General features: G+C 35.5%; 1 pseudogene across 1 annotated transcript; it reads right to left on the bottom strand.

Annotated features, from left to right (window-relative positions):
* Window positions 1-1,450: 1,450 nt before the first annotated feature.
* LOC143581143 (uncharacterized) lies at window positions 1,451-6,048 on the bottom strand (annotated as a pseudogene). The gene is made up of 5 exons (XR_013143785.1): window positions 5,875-6,048; window positions 5,013-5,174; window positions 4,738-4,923; window positions 2,483-4,297; window positions 1,451-2,054 (listed from the first exon to the last, which is right to left on the bottom strand). The product of XR_013143785.1 is annotated as an uncharacterized LOC143581143 (transcript).
* Between the last annotated feature and the right edge of the window lie 5,748 nt (window positions 6,049-11,796).

Below are 11,796 nucleotides of genomic sequence, written 5' to 3' on the forward strand. Positions count from 1 at the left end.
CTATAGGTGCGTAAACTGGTTTAAAACTCAAAACTGGTTCGGTTTGGTCAACAAAAATCAAAATTGGTTTATGATCAGTTTCGGTTTGTGTTTTGATCGGTTTCGGTTCGGGTTTTAACCGGTAACGGTTCGGTTAACTGGTTTTGATGGAGAAGACTACAACTCGGTTCCAAATTGGTTTCTATATAATTAGTTTCAAAGTGTTTTGATTTCAGTTTGATTTTCAGGTCGGTTCGGTTAATCGATTTATTTTCCCACCTCTATATTATTTTATTAAGTGTTATTAGTGTGTGGTGCTTGATAAAGTTAACAAGTTGTTTTGTTAAATGCTTCATCACAATCATTATTTTGATAATGGATATTAGACTTGTTAGTACGACACGATATAAGTATTAACATGTTGGAGTTTTAGTAAGTTATGTTTGTTAAACATGTCGACTTGTTTAAAACTTATTTAAATTTGTGTCCTAACAGGTTAAATAATTGCTAATTAAAAAACGTAAAGGATTATGCACTTATGTATATTACCGTGTCTCTAAATATATCATGTTGTATTATGAGATTCCTTATACTAAAAGCTAGAACATAGATAATCAAGTTTCATATTGGTAGGAGTATGCAACCTTAAAACTAATTTACAATCTTCACATGTTATTTATTTCTAAACTTTAACCAATGAATTAAACATTGAGTAAGAAAATAAATGATGATATTAATTGATCATATCTACTGGGAAAATTATATATTTATTATTATTATTTTATAATATGGAGTGATTTAGTAAAAAATTAAAGGCCAAATTGATATAGTCCGAAACATGGAGGGAAGAAATGTGACAAAAATAAATCTCAAGGGTTGACACTTAAAATAGTTGTCACATGGGTCTACCATATTTGTAGGATCAAATTCAAAAAAAACAAAAACAAAATTTGGACACACTTGGTTTGAATCTATATTTTATTAAGCATTGTATTTTGTCACTTTGTCTCAACATTATAATTAAAGTCACCAAAGGATTAAATGTGCATATAATGTATCTAAACATAACATAAAATCACAATTCTAAATTCTAAATAATTCTTTCATAAGTCATTTAATTTAAGCAAATATGAAAAATGCTTAACAGCCTAATAATGTTAAAACTTGAATGGTCGGGCATGTTTGTGATTGAGTTTGAAAAGTACTTATTGACTTGTTGACTTTTTCAAAAAACCATTTTAAATAATTTTAAAAAACTGATTTTTAACGTATTTTAAAAAAGCTAAAATAAAAAAGAATTATTATTATTGCCAAACATTTTTCTAACTTATTGGCTTTTTGAAAACACTTATAAGCCAATAAGTTGTTTGTAAACAATTCCTAGTACAATTCAACCATTTTGTATCACTTGAAGACACGATAATGATCCATCTACTATATAAAAATATACAAAATACGAGTTTTGCAACGGTTCTAGCAACGCATTAAACAAAATATAGACCCCCAATCAAGCAAACTATCCAACTATATTACCGCATTCGCATAATCTTCTCGTCTTTCTAGTTAACAACGTTTACCGAAGAACAACATACGAACGGGACCCACGAACTTATACCCTTAACCTTCTTCTTCCCCTTCTTATCATCATCAATCAGCTTCAGTGGTGACGACACGTCAGCATTGACCGCAGGGTTGACTACAGCTTCATCTTTCTTAACCATGGGCTCAGGTTGTGCGCCACGTGGCGACTTAGCTTCACCCAACAGGTTCTTTAACGGTGCAGACTGCTTCCCGGCGCTCCAGTTTGTAACTTTTGCAATTGCTTCCGCGTTTCTTTTTCTCCCTTCGGAATCATTGTTGACTTTGACCATAGTTGGGAACCACCCGGCTTGTGAAACTTCGGGATTTTGTGGTTTTTGAGAATCTTGTGCGTTAGAAGATTCTGGTTTCTTATCTTTGCTTTCGGTTTCCACTAGTGTCATGAATGAAGGTGGCTCGTAAATATCAGAAGTTGCTGCATTTGACTTCCCGGAGTTGACTTTTAACTTTTCTGTCGATTGAAGCAGTAGAAAGCACTGCGATAGCATACATTCATAAAAGATTAAAAGTTTAAACACGGTAGCAATTGTATAATATGACTAAAAGTTATTAAAGATTCGGATTAAGATAAAAAAACTATTGAAGTTATTAAAGATTCGGATTCAGATTTCATAATATTATTCTTACGGGCCATTGTTAGTCCATATGCTGTTTTAACAATGCTGTCAATTTGTAGTTTTTAATTCACTAATTCAAGTCAATCAAGATCGGATCATAATCTAACAATCCAACGGTCAACGTTGCACTTTTAAAAATGTTGCATTTTTTAAACTCAACAAAAAGATTCTTTTTAGCATATTATAAAACCATTTTTAACATTCAAAAAATTAATGAAATTGTCCTTTTTGAAATATGAAGTCCTTAAAACTTTATAAAATAAATGACCGCGAGTCAGCAAATGTACCTGAAACCGATCCCCAATTTCCCTCCAAACTACTGCGACTACTTGAAGCTACCGACAAAGCAGCACCAGAATCTTGAATGTTCATCTTACCTTCTTCTATAATAGGCACATGAACAACATCAGAAGCATTATTGTCATTCACAACCGATTTATCAACGCTGACATCAGCAACACTACTACTATTATTATTATCCACCTTTTGTTCTATAACTTCATCTTTTGAGCAATTTTCCGACTTAAGCGCACCAAAATCCTTTTTTTCGGTCAAAATTGTATTGGGCTCTGCAACGTGTTCTTTTGAGCATTTTTCTACTTCGAGTGCACCAAGATCTTGACTTTCGGTCAACACCGAATCGGTTTTTTCTACAACTTCATCGGCTTGTTCGTTTAACTGTTTTTCCAAGTGGGGTCCACCAAGATCCTCTTTTACAGTCGAAACAGTGTCAGGTTGCTCAACAACTTCTTGAATCTGTTCTTTTGAGTTTTTTTCCGATTCGAGTGGACCAAGATCGTGTTTTTCAGTCACAGCAGAAATCGGGTTTCCAATAACTTCACCGGCTTGTTCGTTTAACTGTTTTTCCAAGTGGGGTCCACCAAGATCCTCTTTTACAGTTGAAACCGTGTCAGGATGCTTCACAACTTCTTGAATCGGTTTTATTGAGCTCGTTTCCGATTCGTGTGTTTCAAGATCCTTTTTTTCAGTCAAAACAGAAATCGGGGTTTCAGCAACTTCACGGGTTTGTTCGTTTAACTGTTTTTCCAAGTGGGGTCTACCAAGATCCTCTTTTACGGTCGAAACCGTGTCAGGTTGCTTCACAACTTCTTGAATCTGTTCTTTTGAGCTTTTTTCCAATTCGGATGGACCAAGATCCTGTTTTTCAGTCACAGCAGAGATCGGTGTGTCAACAACTTCATGGGTTTGTTCGTTTAACTGTTTCTCCAAGTGGGGTCCACCAAGATCCTCTTTTTCTGTCAAAACTGTGTCAGGTTCCTTCACAACTTCTTGAATATGTTCTTTTGAGCTTTTATCCGATTCGGGTGCACCAAGATCCTGTTTTTCAGTCAAAACAGAAATCGAGTTTCCAACAACTTCATCGGTTTGCTCATTTAACTGTTTTTCCAAGTGGGGTCCACCAAGATCCTCTTTTTCAGTCAAAACTGTGTCTTGTTCGTTTAACTGTTTCTCCAAGTGGGGTCCACCAAGATCCTTTTTTTCAGTCGAAACTGTGTCGGGTTCCTTCACAACTTCTTGAATCGGTTTTACTGAGCTTGTTACCAATTCGTGTGTTTCAATATCCTTTTTTTCAATCAAAACCGCAACGGGCCTGTTCAAATATTCCTCAGTGTGTACATTTGGTGCACCAAGAACTTCACTTTCAGTTAAAACCGAAGCGTTTTCAACAGTTGCGGATTCTTTAGCCTCTTCTGGAGCATGTTTATAATCAGATTCAATATTTTCATGCTTGATTTCACCGAAAACTGCAGAAACTTCAGGGGATATTTTGGTCAACTCTGAATCTTTAGCTTCTTCGGTACTGATTTCAGACGTTCGACCTTTTTCCTCCCCTGCCTCAGCAACATCAATAGAGTTACTCTCTTGTGAGTTGACAATGTGAGTTGACTCAGGTGCGTGTCCCGAGACTCCATCTTTGACCAAACCCGTCTCAGTCAACTCAAGGTTTGACTCGATCGAATCACATACAGTGGTTATCTCAGCTTCTCCAGATTTCTCTACACGGGTATCAACTTTTTCAGAAACTTCAACACCGGTATTGACTTTGTTGATCTCTATTAGAGCATTCAACATATTAGCACCTATAATTAAATATTTATATAATGTATAATAATCCAGAATCGTATAACGTGCTGCAACAAAAAGGCCTACGAAAATAGTGTTTTAGGGTGCTTTTTAAAGTTCTAAAAATAAAATAATCAGTTGTTATGAGTGTTTGGTAGATAACTAACTACATAACCAGAATCAGTTCTGTTGCATCCACTAAAACTGACTATTCAACCTCTAAATACTTATATTATATAATCAAAATCGTAAACTTGAAACCGACCATATGACAAATGTGTCTAGAGTAAATATGAGATTAATAACACTCCACTTACACATATTACTGTCATAATACACTATTAACAACATACTTTTAGATAATGCTGAATTAGTAATTTGGACCTAAAAAATAAAATAACACTAATCACTTTTAATACACAATGCCAAACATCATAAAATATAAATAAACACTCACCATCATACTCAGCATCATCAAATGATAAAAACAAGTCTCTATGCAGAGTTTTGCTTGCAGATCCACTGTCCGGAAATTCGGTAACTGCATCCGAAAACACCTCATCTTCAGATCTACTAAAACTTACCCTGACCCCACCACCACCTTCATCACCCCCAATGTTCATCTTTTTCTCAAACTTGGGACCTTGAACAAAACAAATTTCACATATTATAAAAAAAATAATAAAAAACAAAATAATAATAATAATAATAAATAAATAAATAAAATCTCACTTGGGGTCTTTTCTTTATCATCATCTGAAACCACTTCTGAACTGGCCAAATTAGTGTTATAACCATCAATGGTTCCACAGATCTTCTTGTGTGCTCTCCGGTGTTTCGCACTAGGGTGTGGGTTCGGAAATGGCCATCCAAACCTGTGACATACATAAGCCCCTGCAAACATCAAGAAACCAATAAAATCAACTAACCCACAAAGAAAAATGACAACTTTGAGTCAAGAAACCAATAAAATAATAAAACCCACAAAGAAAAATGACAACTTTTAGTCAACAAACCAACAAAATCATAAAACCCACAAAGAAAAATGACAACTTTTATTCAAGAAACCAACAAAATCAACAAACCCACCAAATAAAAATGACAACTTTGAGTCAAGAAACCAACAAAATCATAAAACCCACAAAGAAAAATGACAACTTTGAGTCAACAAAACCAACAAAATCATAAAACCCACAAAGAAAAATGGCAACTTTGAGTCAAGAAACCAATAAAATCAACAAACCCACAACCAAAAATGACAACTTTTAGTCGAGAAACCAATAAAATCAACAAACCCACAAAGCAAAATGACAACTTTGAGTAAAAAACCCAGCAAAATCATAAAACACACAAAGAAAAAAGAAAACTTTTAGTCAAGAAACTAACAAAATCAAGAAACCCACAAAGAAAAATGAAAACTTTTAGTCAAGAAACCAATAAAATCAACAAACCCACAAATAAAAATGACAACTTTGGGTAAAAAACTAACAAAATCAACAAACCCACAAAGAAAAAAGTCAACTTTTTGAGTCAAGAACCGCTATTAATGTACTAAATCAACAATGGTGAATAGACTATGAGAAAAAGAAGTAACCTGAATGGGTGGTGTGTCTGGTGTGATCTTTAACATCCATTGTTTTTGTGAAGATCAAGAAATTGGAGGGTTGAAGAAAGAAGAAGATTTGGGGAAGAAGTTTAAGAGTGTACGGAGTGTTGAAAGTATAAAGTCTTTGTGGAAGAAGAGATAATGTGGCTGGTTGTTATGGAACAGGACATAAAAAAAGGTGTTGAATTTTGTACCCTTGCAATTGTTGGTCTTTTTCTTGTTTTATCATGGTGTATGATCACATAACGTGTAGTTTACTCGTGTATAGGCTTTTAGAATAATGATTGTATTTCATGTGATACTTTAATTTTATTTTCATGTATGGTGAAATCCTAATTTAGTAATGAGTATATATCATTATATTTATACCTATTGACTAGCTACTTATCTAATCGTGACACGTGTGTTGTCATATATGTTACTTATCTAGAGTAGTGTAACTGTTTTTTAGATTAATATACATTCGTTAGATCATCTCAGCTTTTGATCTAACCGTGCTAATTGAGCACTTAAGCTTAAAATGAAAGTTACATGTTGTAGTTACTTTTTTTTTTTGAAAGTTAACTTTTATAAACAAACGCCCCCATAAACAAAGGCCCCAACAACAAACCAATTACAACATATTACACAAATGCAAAATTATACCATCGGCCCAAGATGCCTATCTATCTCTAAACCTATTTTTAAGCCAAAGATAACCAAGAGACTTGACTTCATCCAAAATCTTTCTAGGAATAGCGTCCTTGTTAGAGAAATGAAGGTCATTACGGGCCTCCAAATGCACCAACAAGTGATAACCAAAATACCATAAAAGATTTCTTTAAATTGATCTTCTTTCCAAACCGTCAAGTGAAGCTTAAGGATGTCCCTTATTGTGAAGGCAAAAGTCGGTTCCACTCTGCACCATTGGCTAACCCCTTGCCAAACAACTAATGCGATGAGACACGAGGTGAAGAGATGGTCTACCATTTCAATAGAGTCCCCGCACAGAGGGCACAAAATAGAATCCAATATAATGCTCCGCATGCTAAAGGCTGATAGCGTGGGGGATACGGGCCATCTCTATCCTCCACCCGAAAATATTACACTTGCTAGGAATCCACTTACACCATTGGAAAACAAAATCCCCACCCGGATTAGGCGGTTTAGCAAGCAAACGTTTGACCAACTTAACCGAGAAGATCTTCGAGTCATCGCCTAACCAAACCCATTTATCATCATAATCCTTCGAAAATTGCACCTGACTAAGAAGAGTTAAACAATTCTGCCATTAATTTAACTCATCCCGAGATTGGGGGAGCGCTTCCACCTCCACTTCCAGACCACGTTTTGATTATGACTAGAAAAACAGTCTGAAGCCAAACATTTTTTTTACCAACCGAAATAGATTTGGAAAAGCGACCTTAAGAGGTTCGTTTTTTACCCAAGGGTCAAGCCAGAATCTTATCTTATCCCCATAACCCGGAGAACCTCTTATGAGATATAAGAAGGGAACTCCATCTAGTTTTAATTTGAAAACTAACCCGGCAATATTGTTCCAAGAACCCGTGAGAGACTTTTTGAGAGGTATCGTAAACCAAGAAACCTGATTATCATGGAAGGTTGAAACAATTTGTCTCCAAAGACTTTGTCCTTCGGTTTTGAACCTCCAAGCTCACTTAGCAAGAAGAGATTGATTAATAACACCAAGCGGGCAAATACCTAAAGTCCTAAACCACCAAATTTCTTCGGTTTGGTAACATTGTCCCACGTCACCAATGAATTTTAATGTGATCCTCACCACCTCCCCATAGAAACCTCTTACGGATAGACTCAAGCTTCTCAAGCACTTCGATTGGAGCCTTATATAAGGAGAAATAATAAGAAGGAAGGCATTCCAGAATAGATTTGATTGGAGCCTTAATCTCCCCCCTATTGAGAGAGATTTGGCTTTCCATAATGATAATCTTTTTTCAAACACATCTATAACTACATCCCCATTGTGAATTCTGTTCATATATGCACCAACCGAGGCCAGGTAAGAGAACGGTAAAGTATAACTATTACAGCCTAAACTCGAGGCAATCTAATTAACTTCAGAGATTTCCAACTTCACCCATAAATAGTAGACTTCTTTAGGTTGATCTTGAGCCCAGAACATAAATAAAAACATCTGATAATCCTAGCAAAACTGGCAGCATCAAAGCAAGAGCCATCGCCAATAATGATAGCATCATCAGCATAAAGTAAATGGGAAATAAGCGGACCACCATTAGAAGAATGGAGACCGTGAAAGATACCGACATCAGTGGCTTTCTCCAGCAAGCTAGAGAAAGCCTCCATTGCCAAATGAAGAGGAAAGGGGACAAAGGATCCCCTTGGCGGACCCCTCTCTCACATTGGAATTCAAAAGTGGGCGACCCGTTTGGGCATAATATAAAAAGCCTTTGATCCACCTACACCACTTATTCGGGAACCCCATTTTGGCTAAAATATCTAGCAGAAAACCCCGATTTACACAATCGAAGGCCTTTTCAAAATCAAGTTTGAGAATAACAACCTTCTTCGCGGATTTCGTGGCCATGAGATGACTTCATTAACTATTAGAGGACCGTCTTTTATGAACCTGCCTTTGAGAAACCCGGATTGCCTGTCCGAGATAAGCGAGCCGATGCCCAGTTTAAGGCGATTTGCAAGAATTTTGGAAATCACCTTACTTATCACCCCAATTAAACTGATAAGGAGATAATCATTTAAAACCAACTAGGCTGGAAAACCATCTGCCCCATATATAAATCCTTATTATCCAAAAACTTGTTAGCCCTTTCAACAGATCCGAAATCGAGTAACAAAGCAGACAAAGGAACTAGGCATCCAAATCCGAGAGTGATTTAAACCTAAGACCAGCAAGCTTAGGCCCACACGGAGTTTTCAGAGAATTTATTTCTACAGAATTTCAAGACCTATATTTTAATAAGTTTGGGGTTGGTACACCAATAGTTGTCTATAGTCAAACCGGGAATATAATTTTTTGACCCTTTACTTTTTACGACACCGTGAAAGTACGTCGTATTGTCGTCTCTGAATGTCACCCATTTGACACGAGATTTTTGCTTTAAATCCTTAGCCTTGGAAAGATCCAATTCCAAAAGGCCTTTTTTGCATTCCAATCTCATCCAGATTTCTGTCTCCATAAGGTCTCTTGACTCTAGATTCTCATCCAGTTCTGCCATTCTTGTTCCAAATTTAATTTAATTTAATTTCAGCCTCTTCCACGTTCGATCCCATGAACTCGACCCACCTCTACCTCGGTTACCGGACTGATCATACGATTTGCCTTTGTAACTACGTTTTGATCGATTGAAAAGTAACTACCTCGGTTAATCTTCACAGCCAAACGCTCGATGTTGGTGCATGTACAAATGACAACTTTAAAACACAATAAATACTAGTGACATGCCACTAAGTGTTATAATTAAAACTAAGAAATAACAAAACAAACAACATAAGTAAAAACTTACTTATGTTTGTAAGTTACAAAAAATGACATTAAACTAACAAAATAAGATGGGGATCTGAATGGTGGCGGTGCTAGCGTTTACACTGAAGTGCACTATCCTCATGCCGTTGACATGCACGCTCCAATTGGTTTTTACTTGTGTGGTTGAGTCATAAGTCGGATTAAGGTGGTTCTGAAAAAACTTAGTTTACCGTAAGGAATTCACTCTAATTTTAGTATTTTTTTTAAGTAAAAATTGTGTGGTTTTCACATTTATTACTTTATTTATGTATATAGTGACGATTTTCAGGTTGTGTAAAACGGGTTTTTAGGCAAAGGCTAGAATAGGTTAGTGTGGTTAGGCTTACTGGAAGTGTAGTGATTATTATGTTTCGGTTATTATGGATGTCATCCATGCCTATATGATCATGTATAAAACTCAAGAATAGACGCATTTAATGAATGTTTAATCTCGATTTAAGATGTTTGTACCTCTTTATATGGCTGAAACACAACCTTTAAGAGTCTTCAAATAGATCAGAAAGAGCTGTGATATTTTGTAAAAATATAAAGTTAACATGTGAATTCGGATGATCAAGGTTGGCTTTTCAAGCTACCTTGTTGGGAGGAATTTGGGGACTCTTTTGGAGTTTCATGGGGTTCAATCAAAGCTTCCATATCTCGTTGAGTTAACACGTGTGGGGAGGTTAAAACTCGAGTAAAAAAAAGAAGCAAGAAAAGTTACAAAAGATGACTAGCTAAGGTTTGTGTTACCTAGACCGTGTGACAAAGAATCAAGAATCAGAACTAGAATTTCTTGGATGGTTCATGGACTGAATCACATAACAACATAGGATTTTGTCAGAGATCAAAATCAAGAATCAGAACTAGAATTTGCAAGAATTGAATATTGATGAATTTTTCATATATACCTTGATGAACACTTGATTATACTTTCGGGCTGATTAGGATGTCTTCAAGGACTTCAAAAAGCTGATACAGTGGGAAACATAAATGACTCTTGCATTTTTTATAGAGATTTCTTGCATGGAGATGTAGAGGTTGACTACATCCTAATAATGCAATTAGGAATTGTTTGGTCATTACTAATTAAGTCGAGAAACGGCAAGTCATGGAGGAGTAGCTTTTAAACAGAGATATTTCTGAGAAGAAAGATACGAAAGATTCCAATAAATAAATAGAGAAATCAAAGTGTTTGAAGCTGCTCCAAGATTACAGATTTAGTTAAGTTTTGAATTAATGTTTATTAGGCTTGGTTTATAATTAGTTTTCGAATTAGAATAGGACTGGTCTAAAAGCGCTATGAAAGAAAGAAGAATGATTCCGATGATTAACTCACTGTTAATTGCATCCAGCAACTGGCTGAGTTCAGAAAAGCAAAGAGAGAGAATCCATCGGTTGGTTACACGAATCATCTAAATCATCAACAAACTGAAAAGAGCTAAAGTTGATTATACGAATATTCCATTCCACTTCTTCTAGAGAAGTTGGAGATCTAACGAATAACATAACTACCAGATCCGGATCCAGATCAGATTTGTAAACAGAATCCGCCTTGCAGTGAAGTACTTATCAGTACCAAAATTAATCGAAGCGTGAGTGTTGAAATCCTCCTTGAACATGTTATCACATGGTGAAGGCGTTCGTCTAGAACCTTCTGGTCTTGAAATGATTCATATATTCAAGAATGTATATATAGTCGTTTTGATTTAATCCAAACCGATGCTCGAACTTATTGCGATGGTTCTGAGGATTTAAATTATTATAACAAGTGAAAGTTATGTTTTTATGTTGAGTGTTATGGAAAGCAAATTGAGAATCGGATTGCAGGCAACGGATCTGTAGGTATTGCTATACGATTTATAAGCTTAAAACGCAGGAGGTCATGAGGGCTCGTTATATTACATATAAACTCACATTACTCTTATACATTCATTTTGTTGATACAAAGGCATCACTTAAATGACTGAAGGGGAGCAAATCAAAGTCTGTAAGTTAACCGACACAATGTTTAACTCCACAAGATTTGCACAAATTATCATTTAACTCCATGGACGTACAATGTTTAACGTCATAAGATTTCAGTTGACAATCGAATGATAAATTAAATAGATGCATCTAAGCAAATACTATAGATATTGCAACAAAAGATCCACTTGTACTCAAATGTTATGCATAGATTTAAACCACATGTACGAAGAGAGATATATAAATACTAGAATTATAATTTATCTCGAAACATAAAAGTTCTAACTTTAAGACAAACTAAATAAAAAAGGTAAAGGAAACCAGCATCCAAATGACGGGACTTTAAACAAAAATAAAAAGATAACATATCCGGGCATTTAACTTTTCAAGAACCTTAAACGATGCGCGCCTTAATTTATTCATTTCAACCTAAAGTTACCTTC

Source organism: Bidens hawaiensis, unplaced genomic scaffold, assembly GCF_021521415.1.
Source record: "Bidens hawaiensis isolate Kalapana, Puna unplaced genomic scaffold, B.hawaiensis_p1.1 tig00030814_1, whole genome shotgun sequence".
Taxonomy (NCBI): domain Eukaryota; kingdom Viridiplantae; phylum Streptophyta; class Magnoliopsida; order Asterales; family Asteraceae; genus Bidens; species Bidens hawaiensis.